We start from the raw sequence: 15,766 nt of genomic DNA, 5'->3' as shown, positions 1-15,766 counted from the left end.
ACAAAATACTGCACCCCAAAAATTGCGGGATTGATTATTGGCACAATCTGCGTCACCTTCTTTCTAAAGAACATACCTTTTTATTTCTCGTACATGCATTTAGCAGTTAATTATGGCGGTTATTGGCATTGTAGTATTAAACCCGCCCTTCGTGATACTGGACAGTTCCAGGGTCTTTATTGGATGGACGTACTGTTGAACCCGCTGCTTCCTTTCTTCCTCATTTTGACTCTCAATTCCCTGACTGTCAGTCGGATCCTGGTGGCGAGCAAACGCCGCCGGGCGCTTAAGGGACAGGGAAATGGCAGCAAGCAGCGAGATCCTGAGATGGAGACCCGGCGACAATCCATCATTCTCCTCTTCACCTTGTCTGCGAGTTTCCTTCTCTGCTGGGCGACAACCACGCTGGTCTTCATTCTCATGAGATGTCTGTACACAGACCTGGAGACGTCTATCCGGCTTTATTATGCAAAGCATGTGGGGTATGCAGTTCAGCTTCTCAGCTGCTGCGCAAACACCTTTATTTACGGAGTGACTCAGACCAAATTTAGAGAGCAACTGAAGATTGCGATCAGCTTTCCCATTACTCCGTTCATTAAAATGTTGAGGTACTGTGTATCTAAAGGTAAAACGGAACAATAATATTCTTCTATTCTGAGAAAGCAGAGGAGTTCAATACCTTCACTGGACACGACCTCGGTCCACCCAGTGACTGATTCCATTATTTACAGTGCATTCAGGAAGTATTCAGACCCCTTCACTTTTCCACATTTTGCTACGTTAGTCTTAATTAAAAATTGATTAAATTCATTTTTTTAATTATCAATCTACACACAATACCCCATAATCAATAAAGCGAAAACAGGTGCCTAGAAATTTTTGCAAATTAATTGGAAAGAAATAACTGAAATATCACATTCACATAAGTATTCAGATCCTTTACTCAGTACTTTGTTGAGGCACTTTTGGGAGCGATAACAACCTTAAGTCTTAATGGATATGACGTTACAAGCTTGGCACACCTGTATTTGGGTAATTTCTCCAATTCTTCTCCCTTGAGAGCAGATCCTCTCAAGCTCTGTCAGGTTGGATGGGGAGCGTCGAAGCACAGCTACTTTCAGGTCCCGCCAGAGATATGCGATCGCGTTCAAGTCCGTGCTCTGGCTGGGCCACTCAAAGACATTGTCACCAAACCACTCCTGCGTTGACTCCGCCCCAGTCTGAGGTCCAGAACGCTCTGGAGCAGGTTTTCATAAAGGATCTCTCTGTACTTTGCTCCGTTCATCTTTCCCTCGATCCTGACCGGTCTTCCAGTTCCTGCCGCTGAAAAACATTCCCACATCCTGATGCTGCCACCACCATGCTTCACTGTAGGTATGGTATTTGTCAGGTGAGGAGCGGTGCCGCTTGGCATTCAGGCCAAAGAGTTCAATCTTGGTTTCATCAGACCAGAGAAGCTTGTTTCTCATGGTCTGAGAGTCCTTTAGGTGCCTTATGACAAACTCCAAGCGGGCTCTCAAGTGCCTTTTACTGAGGAGTGACAACCGTCTGACCACTCTTCCATAAAGGCCTGGTTGGTGGAATGCTGCAGATATAGTTGTCCATCTGGAAGTTTCTCCCATCTTCACAGAGGAACTCTGGAGCTCTGTCAGAATTACCATCAGGTTCTTGGTCACTTGCATGACTAAGCCCATTCTCCCCCAATTGCTCAGTTTGGCTGGGCGGCCAACTCTATGAAGAGTCCTGGTGGTCCCCAATTTCTTCCATTTAAGAATGACGGCGACAACTGGGTTTCTCGGGACCTGCAATCCTGCAGAAACTGTTTTATACCCTTCCCCAGATATGTCTCGGAGGTCTACGGACAATTGCTTCGACTTCATGGCTTGGTTTTTGCTCTGAGATACACTGTCAACAGTGGGACATTATATAGACAGGTGTATGCCCTTCCAAATCATGTCCAATCAATTTAATTTACCACTGGTGGACTCCAATCAAGTTGTAGAAACATCTCAAGGATAATCAATGGAAACAGGATGAACCTAAGTTCAATTTTGAGTGTCATAGCAAAGGGTCTGAATACTTATGTAAATGTGATATTTCAGTTATTTATTTTTAATTACTTTGTAAAAATTTCTAAACATCTGTTGTCGCGTTTTTATTATGGTGTATATGTGTACATTGATGATTAAAAAAAGAATTTAATCAATTTTAATATAAAGCTGTAACATATCAAAATGTGGAAAAAGTGAAGTGGTCTGAATACTTTCTGAATGCACTATAGTAAAGTAACGCTTCAAATCTGCGCGGTGTCACTGCCAATCTTACACACGCTTTCGTTTCGTGCATAAAACTTCAAAGTTTTTGGGGTGATATATTTGATGTATTTACTAGTTTATTTAAGACAAAAATGGAACCTAGCATGGAAATGATTATCTTTGGAGATGTAAATAAATTAAATAAATTAAATATATCCCAAATCTCATTTTTGAATTATGGTTTAATAATAGCGAAAAAACTCATACTTAAATTGTGGAAAAAGTCTACTCCACCAACACTTAAAATGTGGATTGGTAATATGTTGGAAACAGCACATTTGGAAGAAATGAGACTCCTCCTAATAGAAAAAAAAGACCAATTCTTATCGAGTTGGTCTCCATTTATTGACCTTGTGGAATCATGCGGTGTAATATCAGCATAAAATTAAAAATTCTGGGTTTGATTGAAAATTGATTAAAAATCTCCTTTCTGCTTTACTTTCGCACATTTCTTTTTTTTTATTTTTTATTTTTTTTATTTTTTTTTAAAAATTTTTTTTCACTCTATACTCACTAATTTATTCTTTACTCTTCACTACTTCTTTCTTTCTCATTTCTTTTTAAAAAAGGAAGTTGTACAAATAATGTTTTAATAATTCTTGGCACCTGTAAAAAGGAACCATTAAAATGTAATGTGCTTACTTCCAAAGAAAATTTAAAAAAATAAAAAAATAAAAAAAAATCTGCGCGGTGTGAAATATAGATACCAATGATCACAATATAGCCACCGTCGCTTCCTACCCGAGGACTCTCCGCACATCGCCACTTACCCACTGCTCCCCACGCTGGGAACTCCCCTTCCCACTTCGCCCGGCGCCCCTTGTCTGACTCAGCTACCCGGAGCGGGACATTCCACGACCCGACTTACCCGCCCAGACTGTTCCGCCCCAATGGTCCAACCTACCCCTTAAAGGAACCCCTCTTCGCCACTCCCTTCGCCATGCCCCTTATTGCCCGGATCCACAATCCGCCCGGCATTTCCACCTTGCACCTCTCCGTCAGGCGCCCTCTCCGGCCCCTCCCCCCTCCCCCAGCCCCACTATATCGGTCCCATTTACCACTCTTTCCCTCTGCCTTTCCCCCCTTCTCCCCCCTTCTACCGGCTCCCTTTCGCCGCAAGCTCCCATTTGCTCGGTTGCTCCCTGGCCCAGCACCCCCTGTCCCGGCTCTCTCTGCCGGTGCCCCTCTGGCCGGCTCCCCTCGGCCGCAATCCCTCGCCCTCCCAACGTGGACCGCCCCCTTCACACTGACCCCTCTTCCGTGGGCTCCGATTCGCCCAGCCCCCACTTCGCCCGTACCAGCCGTGCCCCCCTAATCCCGATCACTACTTCATCCACACCTTCCTTGCTCTACCCAACCCAAACCCCCCCCCCACCCACCCACACACACCACCTCCCCTTCGTACGGGACTTCCTCCCTCATCGCCACATCTTCCCCGACTCTCGGCACAGCACGCCCCCACTCTCGCCCAACGCAACCCCCCCCTCTCCAGTTCCATCGTCCTTCATTCCGTATTGCAGTCCATACCACCCCTGAACGGTTACGGAGGTGGACAAGGGCAATTTCCGAGCTCGTCTCTACCAACCCTCCCGGCACCGTCGATCGTGCTCACAGTTACCGGCCGGACAGTGGAATGTGAAAAGGTCTCTCCGTCTTCCAGCCAAGCGGTTACCGAGGAGCGAGAGCGAGATCAGCGAACCCCAATTGCTATTCGTTCAGTGGAACGACCTGAGCAGACGGATGATTCGGAGGCTTATCTCCGAGAGTTGAGAGTTTACTGCGCGATTATGCCCAGGTCTTGTTCATGTGTTCATGGTGACATTCACCATTCCTTGTCCATGAGCAGCCACAGTTCTCCCGGCAGTGACGGTTCCCTTGCGTGTATCATCCCCCCCCTCCCCGCCGCCAGTGACGCACCCCACACCTGCACTGACGGTCCCCACGTCAGTGACCCTCCCTCGCCTGCGATCCCCGCCCAACCCGCCAGTGTCTTGGAATCACACATTTTGTAGTTTCATACAATGCGACCACGGTGGCGCAGCGGTAGAGTACAGCGCTTACAGCACCCGCGGTTCCATCCCGACTACAGGTGCTGTCTGTATGGAGTTTGTACGTTCTCCCTGTGACCGCATGGGTTTTCTCCGAGATCATCGGTCTACTCCCAAACGCCAAAGACGTACAGGTATGCAGGTTAATTGGCTTGGTGTATGTGTAAATTGTCCCCAGTTTGTGCAGGGCAATGTTGATGTGTGGGGATCTCTGGCTTTCTGATGAGGAAATGGACCCATAGACTCCTCCAGCCCCGAGCTGACACTGGGGAGGAGAGACCAGCAACCAAAAGGTGACATATCTCAACTCGCCCGTCTACCGTGCTGTGGGCTTCAGTGAGGAGTTCGGGATATCACTGGGACCTGGAGTGAGGAATTGTACAAGTGCGCCTACAAATTCTTGGATGGTGAGGTGCGGGAAGGTGTACACCACGCTCCGGTCTGAATACTCTCTCTGTAGAAGTTCCAAGGCTGCAGATTGTACTTGATTAAATCTCCATCTGTGAACACAATGTTCTTCTCGGACACTCCTGTGAAGGCCATCGGACCAACCCTCAGTAACACGTCACGGAGATCTGTCACAGATGAGAGAGGCCAATGAACGTTCTGCCGAGGCAATGCTGCAGGCCAGGAAGCAACGTGACAGCGTGGAGCAAATGGCAGGGACAGTGACCGACACAGAAGCACCAACTATCGGGGAGAGCAGCGTCGACAGCGCTCCACTTTCAAGGCCAATAGATGAAAGCACCACCACACATTGAGTACCCGAAAAGGAAACCTGCCATCTTCCAATGAACTGAATGAACTGTAAAGCAAAGTATCCGGTTGCAATGTCATGCAATTGGATTCAGCACCTGGAGACCCGGCTCTCTATTACTTCGATAGATAACCACAAGAGAAGCTGGGCAACGGAGAAGCTGAGAGTGCAAACATCTTTCAGCTTAGTTGCTAATATGTATTTTTTTTTAAAAAATTGTATAGTAGTACTAGTAGTAGTTGTAACTTGTATTGTTGACAGTAATAAAAATATTTACCTCTACATACAATTGTAATTCCTTGATGTGAAGGTTGAAAGTGGGGAGGTTGATGTTCCTTTAAACAAATGTACCCGGTGTTACAGACACGCGCGCACGCACAAACAAGCGCACGCACACAAGCACACACATTCACACGCGCACACACACGCTCACACAAACGCGCACGCACGCACACATGCACACACAAGCGCACACACTCACACACTCACACATTCACACACACACATTCACACACACCCACACACGCATAGAGGGAAACTCCCTCCGCACAGTCCTGTATCTCACACACTCACGGGGATGGGATAGGGAGCAGAGAGGGAGGAGAGGGGGGGGACATATGGAGGGAGGGAGTGGGAGAGTGGAGGAGTGAGGGAGGATAGGAGGGTCACACGAAGGGAGGAGGAGTGGTGAAAGAGGGAGAGTAGGACGGATGGAAGTAGAGGGGGAGTGGAGGAGGGAGGGAAGAGAGGAGGGTCACACGAAGTGAGGAGGAGGGGTTAAAGAGGGAGTGAGAAAGGGAGGAATAGGATTGAAAATTAGCAACGTAGCGCCAAACAGGTATCGAACCAGTCTATACGTCTTCTGGAATATTATTTACACCTCTTGTCAGGTATTAGAACGGTTTAGAGCCCTTAAGAGGGAAATTACCACCATAAAACACCCACATCACCCTGAACACGCTCGCTTATCTCTTATTATTGAGACGGTGGTACAAGAAACTGATAATTCTGAACTCCAGATGCAAGAGGAGTTTCTTCCACCAGCCTTCAAGGCCTTGAACCATCCTGCACACAACCCGAGTCAGCCCCAAACAACTGCGGACATTACACTATGAATGTTGCACCACATACCTTGGCTTCAACAATATGGCCTCCCTTACACTGGAGAAAACAATGCGCAGATATAATGATCAGTTTGAGGAGCACCTATTTTCAATGGCGACCCTGTGTTTCCAGTTGCCCACCATTTTAATTCCCCGTCTCCTCTGACCTCTTCTGTGCCCTCGTGCGCTGTAATATAGAAGCCCGTGCTTTAACAGAACTGCTCAACTTCTGTCTCAGCATGATGCAGTCGGCTGGATTCAGTATTCAACTCTACAACATCAGGTCCCTCATATTCTCTGCATGCACCAGAACTGGCCATTTCTCCTGTACGTCATCGACCTGCAATATTGGCTCAGATTCCCTCCATCCATTAGCGCAGGGTGACCTGCTGGACATGTCCCAATGACCTGCATTTATGATTTTACATGTCCCTTTTTATTAATAAAGAACACATGAACTAAGCAACAGTTCCAAATATTCAGCATTTATTTCAAACTTGCTGTTCCTTTGGTTGCTTTTGAAACACTTTATGATGTTCATTATAACTTCAGTAAACCGATCTTTTCTTTTGAGTTCAGTCTGTATGGTTTTGCATCATCTGCTCATTGTAACCATTGACCACGGAAAGGATGGCAGGTGTTGCACTGCTTTTGTTTTGCGGTTTTCACCACGGTGACCATTGTCGACGTGGAACTTCATCACAGTGGAATTGTTCCCCAACCAATAAATAGCAGCAACCGCTGAAGATCCTTCACTCAGACACAGCTCCCTCTCTTCTGAGTGTCGCTAAAGAGCGCGGATGATGTTTTCCTCATGGTTCGCTTACCTAATGAATGGGTTCAGAAATCCTCAGGCCTGCGGACCAGGTGACCGATGTTAAGGTGAAGGAACCGCACACGCTGACAATGAGAAAGACAAACCGGGTGCAAGTAACGTTCAGCACACCACTCCAGCAGCAGTAATCCACGCTTTGGAGAGTGGAGGAAACACTGCTGGTGGAGACGAGGTAAAACTGCCTCAGGAGGTGGCAGGATCATCAAAGGCAATGGCAGAGGATTAGCCTGAGAAAGGCTCTCTGTCATTTGGTGTCAATTATCCTGTTGCAGAACTGAGGCAGATGAGAGAAGCGAAAGAACATTCTGCCGAGGCAATGCTGCAGCCTGGTAAGCAAGGTGACAGCGTGGAGCAACTAGCAGGGACTGTGCCCGACACAGACGCAACAACTATCGGGGAGAGCAGCATCGAGAGCGCTCCAGTTCCAAGGCCAGTAGATGACAGCTCCACCACGCTTGAATACACAAAGAGGAAACCTGCCATCTTCCACCGCCCCACTCCAAAACAGACACCCGTGCTTAAAGAAACTGTAAAACAAATTATCCGGTTGCAATCCATTGCAATTGGTTTCAGTACTTGGAGACCCGGCTCCATCACTTCGATCTATAAACACCAGATAAGCTTGGCAATGGAGAAGCTGAGAATACAAACATCTTTCAGTTTAGCTGCTAATATGTATTAATTGTTTGCTTTCTTTTTGTATAGTGTTAATAATAATACTGGTAACTTGCATTGTTAACAGTAATAAAAGTATTTATCGTTACATTCAGTTGTCGTTCCTTGATGCGAAAGGGGGTGGGGGGATGTTGCTTGTTCCTTCAAACGAATGAACTCAGTGTTACACGCACACGCATGCACACGCACACACATGCACGCACACACACATATACAGAGTGAATCTCCCTCCGCACCGTTCTGTATCTCAGACACTCACTGGGATGGAATAGGGAGCAGAGAGGGAGGAGGAGGCTCACATGAAGGGAGGGAGTGGGGGGAGTGGAGGGTAGGAAGGCAGGAGGATCACCCAGGGGGAGGAAGACGGAGGGGTGGAAGAGGGAGGGAGGGAGGGAGAGATGGACAGGGGAATGTGGGATGGAGGGAGGGAGGGAGGGCGGGAGGGATGGAGGGAGGGAGAGGGGAATGTGGGAGGGAGGGGGGAAGAAGGGGAAGAGGGAGGGAGGGATGTAGGGTGGAGAGGAGGGTGCCGGGGAGGGGAGGGTGAAGGATTGGGAGGGAAGAGAGGAGGGTGAAGGGGAGGGTGGCAGGAGAAGAGGGTGACGGGGAGGGGAGGGTGATGGGTAGGGGGGGAGGAGAGGAAGGTGAAGGGGAGGGAGGGAGGAGAAGCTGATGACCCGGAAGGATGGATCAACTATTTCCACTTCTGCACCATTGATCCTGATTTACGCATGCACTCCGCCATGCTACCGGAGTTTAATAACTACTCCATTCGTCTTGATGACATTAGGTGGTAGGTTATTGTTGTGACACACAATATCAGTAAAGTTCACTGTCTCTTTCCTGAACACCGCCTCATCATTTTTCCAGAGCCGACCCATCACAGTGGTGTCGACAGCAAACCTGCGGACGAAATCAGAGAGAGTGCAAAGGGATTATCGTAGGGGACCGAGAGATCATCCTTGCAGGGCGCCGATGTTAAGACTTATTATGGAGGGCGCCATTATGTCGCAGCGGTAGAATTGCTGCCTCACAGTGCTTGAAGCGCCAGAGACCCGGGTTCCATCCTGACCACGGGTGCTGTCTGTGTGGAGTTTATACGTTCTCCCCGTGACCGCGTGGGTTTTCTCCGAGATCTTCGGTTTCCTCCCACATTCCAAAGACGTACAGGTTTGTCGGCTTGGTATAATCGTAAACATTGTAGCTGATTTGTGTGTAGGATAGCGTTAACGTGCGGGGATCGCTGGTCGGTGCAGACTAGGTGGGGCCGAAGGGCCTGTTTCCGCGCTATATCTTTAAACCCAAGAAAAACAATGGTGTGACCTATCATCAATGACTGTGGTCCAGGGGCATAGAGCCAGGAAGCAGTAGCAGACGGTGGAGCACATTCATGGGTCCTGGATACCCCTCCCCCCCCCCACTGTGGTCAAAGGTACACACAGCTCACGCCTGTTCACACCTTTATTCACACAATTACCAAACTGAACCTGGTGTTAAGTTCATTTCCATTCCTGGTCACATTAGTCTTCAGTTCCCTCTTGTCCACAAGGAACTTCATCCAACCCTGTTTATAATGAATGAATGCGCACCACCGTTTTCTGGGGTGGACGGTACTCGAGATTCAGGTATATCTGCGAGTGTAAAGAACATCACATTTAGTCACTCCGAGGTGGATTCTCATTCTGCTCTTCTGATCCGAACGTAATCATCCCTTTTACTGAGGAGTGGCTTCCATCTGGCCACGATACCATAAAGGCCGGATTAGTGGAGTGCTGCAGATATAGTTGTCCTTCTGGAAGGTTCTTCCTTCTTCACAGAGGAACTCTGGAGCTCTGTCAGAGTGACCATCGGGTTCTTGATCACCTCCCTGACCAAGGCCCTTCTGCCCCGATTGCTCAGTTTGGCCGGGTGGCCAGCTCTATGAAAAGTCCTGGTGGTTCCAACATTTTTCCATTTAAGAATGAGGGAGACACAATCCTGTCTCGGACGTCTCTGGACAATTCCTTCGTCTTCATGGCTTGGTTTTTGCATATATATGTCAGATCACCCATCCCTTCTCTCCAGAGATGTTGCCTGTCCCACTGAGTTACTCTTGCATTTTGCGTTTATCATATCATATCATATCATATCATATCATATATACGTCAGATCCTCTGCGATGCGGACTCCCAAGTATTTGAAACTGCTCACCCTATCCACAATAGACCCATTTATCTCCAGTGGCGTGTACGTCCTTGGATGTTTAGCCCTTCTGAAGTCCACAATCAGCTCCTTTGTTTTAGTGACATTCAAGAGGAGGCTATTGTCCTGACACCAGAGTGCCAGATCAGCCACCTCCTCCCGGTAGGCCTTCTCATCGTTGTTGGAGATCCGGCCCACCACCACAGTGTCATCAGCAAACTTGATGATGGAGTTTGAGCTGAACCTGGCCCCACAGTCATGTGTGTACAGGGAGTACAGTAGGGGGCTAAGGACGCAGCCCTGGGGGGATCCTATGTTCAGGGTGAGGGAGCTAGATGTGTGTTCCCCCATCCTGACCACTTGGGGCCTGGCAGTGAGAAAGTCCAGGACCCAGGCACACAGAGGGGTGCTAAGCCCCAGTTCCAGCAGCTTCTCAACCAGTCTGCTGGGGACTATTGTGTTGAATGCTGAACTAAAGTCAATGAACAGCATCCTCACATAGCCCCCCTGGCTGTCCAGATGAGAGAGAGCGGTGGGTAGAACCTGGGAGACCGCATCATCCGTGGACCTGTTCGGACGGTATGCGAACTGTAGTGGGTCCATGTTGCGAGGAAGGAGGGCGCAGATGTGCTTCTTGACTAGCCTCTCAAAGCATTTCATGACAACCGAGGTGAGGGCCACCGGTCGGTAGTCATTTAAACACGCTGGAGAGGCATTCTTTGGCACCGGTACAATGATGGATCTTTTGAAGCATGCAGGGACCACGGACTTTGCCAAGGAGAGGTTGAATATTGTGGTGAGCACTGGAGCAAGCTGAGTAGCACAAGGCTTTAGTACTCGCCCAGATATACCATCTGGGCCTCCAGCTTTCCTCGTGTTCACACGCGTCAGAGCCCACCTCACCTCATGCTCGGACACCGAGAATGTGTGCACATCCCCGGCGGTGGATCCCCCTCCAGCCTCGCTAGCCAGCGCCCCTTCGGTGCTGTTTTTAGACGGCGAGCTGGTGGTGTTACCCGTCTCAAACCGTGCGTAAAAAGAGTTCAGGTCATCAGCTAAGGAGGAGCCGGCACTTCCGGTTGAGGGGGTGCTGGACCTGTAGCTAGTTATAGTCCGTAGCCCCTGCCAAAGGCGCCTGGTGTCCTGCTGCTCCATCTGTGACTCCATCTTGTCCCGGTACCTCTTTTTTGCATCCTTCACTGCCCTTCGCAGTCGGTAGGACCCTCCCTTGTACTCGTCCATGTTGCCGGATGCCAGGCCGGAGTTGTAAGCAGCGGTGCGAGCATTCAAGGCCACGCGAACAGACCTGTCCACCCAGGGTTTTTGGTTAGGGAAGATACTGACCCTTACCGTGGGGATGATGGTATCGGCTATTGTGGCAATGAAGTCCGTAACCGCTTCCGCAAACTCATTTACGTCTCTGGAACTTTCTTGGAACATGTTCCAGTCGACATCGCTCAGTGCATCCTGGAGCATGGCCTCTGAATGGTCAGCCCACCGTTTTACATCCCTCGTCACTGTCGCTTCCCGTACTATCCGTTGTTTGTACTCCGGCAGCAGGAAAATGGCAGCGTGGTCAGATTTCCCAAAAGGAGGGAGAGAAACGGCCTTGTAGCCTTTCCTGAACGGCGTGTAGCAGTGGTCCAAAGTTCTTTCCCCCCTGGTTACACAGGTGATGTGTTGGTAGAAGTTGGGCATGACCTTTTTGAGATTTCCCCTATTGAAGTCTCCAGCCACCAGCACAGCCGCATCAGGGTTCTTGTTTTGGTGTTGACACAACACATCGTGTAGGGTGGACAGTGCCACGTCGGTGTCCGCATGCGGTGGGATATAGACGGCTGTGATGATCACCGAGCTGAACTCCCGGGGTAGGTAGAATGGTCGGCATAGGATAGTTAGATGTTCCAGGTCCGGCGAGCAGGAACGAGAAAGCGTCTTAATATTCCCAGGATTACACCAGTTATTATTGGTCAAGAAGCAGACTCCTCCGCCCTTGGATTTCCCGGATTCTTCCGTTCTGTCCGCCCGGAAAACAGTGAAGGACTCGGATGGGCAGATCACCTGGTCAGGCACCAGCGGGGTCAGCCATGTTTCGGTCAGACAAAGGATGTTACAGTTCTTTATGTCCCTCTGGAATCTGATTCTTGCCCTCAGGTCATCCAGCTTGTTCTCCAGGGACTGGACGTTGGCCAGAAGTATGCTGGGCAGAGGTGGACGTAAGGCTTGGGTTCTCAGCCTGTTCCGAATCCCCCCTCGCTTCCCTCGGTGTTTTTTCCGACTTTCCCACTGACCTGCGCTCCCACTGCTGCTGCTGCCGCGGTGCGCTCCTTTGATGATCTCTATTGGTATATCGGTGAGTAGATTTCTGTTTAATAGTGCTCCTGTAGCGCTCGAGTTTAATTTTACGAGCGTTTCCCGGTCGTACATTGGTTAATGCTAAGTGCTAGCACACGCTAGAGCACTTAGGGATAATTTTAAAGTAAACATACCAGTTTAAAACGCACAGTTCCCGCAGAGCTACCACGACGGCGACTGGACTGGACCGCGCCATTAAAAGTCCTGCTGAGTTACTCCAGCATTTTGTGTCTATCTTCAAAGAAATGGTAGATGGACACAGGTAATGGCTAGACCCTGAACAGCATTGATGTGCAGACGGATGTTGGAGTCCTAGTTCAAAGCTCATTGAAGGTGGCAGCACAAATGAATATGATGGTAAAGTAGGAGTATGGTATGCTTGCCTTCATTGCTAGGGGCCCTGAATATAAGAGTCAGGAAGTCATGATGCAGCTCTATAGGACATTTGTTAGGCTGCATTTGGAGAATTGCGTGCAGATCTGGTCGCTCCATTACAGGAAAGATGTGCAGGTTTTGGAGAGGGTGCAGAGGTTTAACAGAATGATGCCTGCATTACACAGTTTCAGATGCAGTGAGAAGTTGGATAAACTTGGATTGCATTTTCGGGAACGCCAGTAGTTGAGGGGAGACTTGATAGAAATATATCAAGCTAGGAGAGCCATAGATAGGGTAGAACCTTTTCCACAGGGTGAAAATGTCCAAACCTACAGGACATAACTATAAGGTCAGGAGAAAATTTAATGCTGATGTGCGAGGAACGCACATTGAGATGAGTGGGGGTGTGGAACGCATTGCCAGGGGTGATGGTTGAGCCAGTTATGATAGTGGTGTTGAAGATGTTTTTAGACAGGCATAAGTCCAGGTAATAATGGGATATAGATCATGTGCAGGCAGATGAGATCAGTTCATTGTGGGCTGAAGGGCTTGCTCCTATGCTGTACTGTCCTATGTTCTGTGGCATCAGTCATGATGCCAGATCATTAAAGAATACATTGGCACACACTGCAAGGTGAACTCACCCGAGAAGCTTTATTTCCAGAAACAAAACAAAAGGGTATAGAACTAACCCCACAGTTTCCTCTTCTCCTTCTCCTCTACACTCCAGGGTTAATAAGGGTTTGGTCAGTAGGATGGGGGTAGTTGGTCCAATGACACTTAATTGGACTTCACTTTTTCTCATTCGCCTGTGGCCGGGAGATGAGGGGACCTTAATGGGGACATGAAATCCCATTCTCCCTCCTTAGCGATAATCCCAGGATTTGTAGCAGGTCCTCCCAAAGGGCGGGAGAGGATAACAACATTCTCAAGATGTGCTTCCACCATTGCCCTGCATTTTCACTCTTCTGTCTAGCGCTTTGCTCACTACAAGCTCTGAGTTTCAACCTGCATTGTTGTCCCTCAAACCCTTAGGGGTTCAGGACTCCTGGGGTTCCATGCGTCTTTCTCCGAAGCAGCACGTTCATCATGAAGCTGCAAGATTTCTGCCTCGAGATTCTTCAGCTTCTTTTCATTCTTCTTGGAGTGAAGATCTCCTCCCTGGAAATACAAGCCTCTCCCAGCTCAAAGGTAGACACAAAATGCTGGTGTAACTCAGTGGGATAGGCAGCATCTCTGGAGAGAAGGAATGAGTGACTTTTCAGGACCCTTCTTCAGACACGCCTCTCCCAGCTCACATTGGTGGTCTTTCATCTGTGCCTGAAGACTACAAAGTTGTTTAAATGTCTTATCACAACTTTTATTCACAGCCTCAATTTGTGCTTCCAGACCTTTGAGGTCCATCTCCAGCTTTTTCCTTGTACACACTGCTTCCATTCATCCTCCAGCTCTGCTTCAAACTCACAAACCTGTCTAACCAACATTCTCTTCTCTTCATTCTGCTTATCTCTGGCCTGTGGGTCCCAAAGATACACTGGGTGCAAACCAGGCTCCCAGGGTTTCTACTCGAAGAACGTGAGGTTTGGACCTTCCTGTGGCTGTTGAACAGGTGATCCAATCCTGAGTCACATAACAAGGAGTGGAACCAGGTGTCTTTAACCACCCCTACAGTGAGTGACCAGCTGTGGTGCTTCATGGCAATACATATACAGGCAGCTGGAACTTGGCGTATATCACCATGCACATGTCAGTGGGAGAATCTCAGATATCTACTTGCCTGTAGGTAACAGTTCTAGCCGGACCAGAGTAATGTAACTGGTCAAGTCTAATAAAGCTAATGTAGGTTGGCCATTAGAGGGTGTACATTCAGGGTGGTTGTCCTTTGTTCTGGCCCCCATGGATGGTGCAACCTGCCAGCCATAATTTGGATTGGGTCAAGGGGTGTCCTGGGTCTGCAGACTTTGGCTCGTCTTCGAGGTCTGGTTATGGGAGGCACTTCTGCCATCTCCTCCTTCCTGAGCCAGTCAGCGCCCCACCTCCCTCCAGGGTGGAGTCAGGGTTTTGCTCATGCAGGGACCCGAAGCCAGGGCTCATAGAGTTTGGACTCATTCAACACAGACAATAATCTCCTCATAGGTTTGGGGGGCCTGCTGTGCCACTGAACACCAGCTGGCCCTAGATAATGATCCATTACCACACAATCCACAGATCTGTCCCTGCATTGTGTGAGGAGGCAGTGCACTCTTGCCCACATTCTCCAGTGATGTGGTTTCTGTCATGACTCCGGATAAATAATGAACGCACACGCATAGGCACAGACATATGAACAGGCACAGGGACATGCACACCACGGGCACACGCACACCACAGCACACAGGTGAACTCATCCAATGGGCTTTATTTCTAGAGACAAAGCGAGATGATATCTAGAACCATTCCTGTGGCTTCATCCCCTCTGAGCTGCGTGGTTTGTAAGGGGAAGTTCAGCAGGACTGGGTTAATTGGACAAATGATCCTGAATTGGACATGGATGTGGCTCATTTGCTCGTGGCCAGGAGAGTAGGTGGACCTTAAAGGGGACGTGTTATTACAGTTCTAAGTGGGTGGTGGAGAGAAAGAATTGGGGGATTAAAGGAGACCTGGAAAAACTGGTTTACTCCAGAGGACAAAAGTGGTTACACCTGCCCTGAAGTGCAACCATCCATAAACAACATACCATTAGCAAAAATAAGGGTAATAAACAATGTTACACCTTACTTTTTAATGTACAATTTGTATACATATAAATTTCCCCAGGTCGCAATGGAAACCCTACGAGGACGGGCCCAACGGGCCCACTTGTATTCCTCTAAAACTGTCCTATCCATGTACCTGTCTAAATGTTTCTTAAACTATGTGATAGTACTAGCCTCAACTTCCTCCTGCGGCAGCTCGTCCCATCCCCCACCTCCCTTTGCATCAACAGTTACGCCTCAGGTTCCTCTTAAATATTTCCCCCCTTCACTTTAAACCTATGTCCTCTGCTGCTCGGTTCTGCTAATCCAGGCAAGAGACTCTGTGCATTTACCTGAACTATTCCTCTCATGATTTTGTACACCTCTATAAGACCATCCTCATCCACC

General features: G+C 48.7%; 1 pseudogene; it reads left to right on the top strand.

Moving 5' to 3' along the window:
* The window catches only part of LOC144612316 (tumor protein p63-regulated gene 1-like protein), a 316,908-nt pseudogene that overhangs the window by 88,888 nt on the left and 212,254 nt on the right, over window positions 1-15,766 (top strand).

The sequence above is a fragment of the Rhinoraja longicauda genome, chromosome 44 (assembly GCF_053455715.1).
Source record: "Rhinoraja longicauda isolate Sanriku21f chromosome 44, sRhiLon1.1, whole genome shotgun sequence".
NCBI lineage: Eukaryota > Metazoa > Chordata > Chondrichthyes > Rajiformes > Arhynchobatidae > Rhinoraja > Rhinoraja longicauda.
The sequence above is the reverse complement of the archived record's forward strand: the minus strand, read 5'-3'. Positions and strand labels throughout refer to the sequence as shown.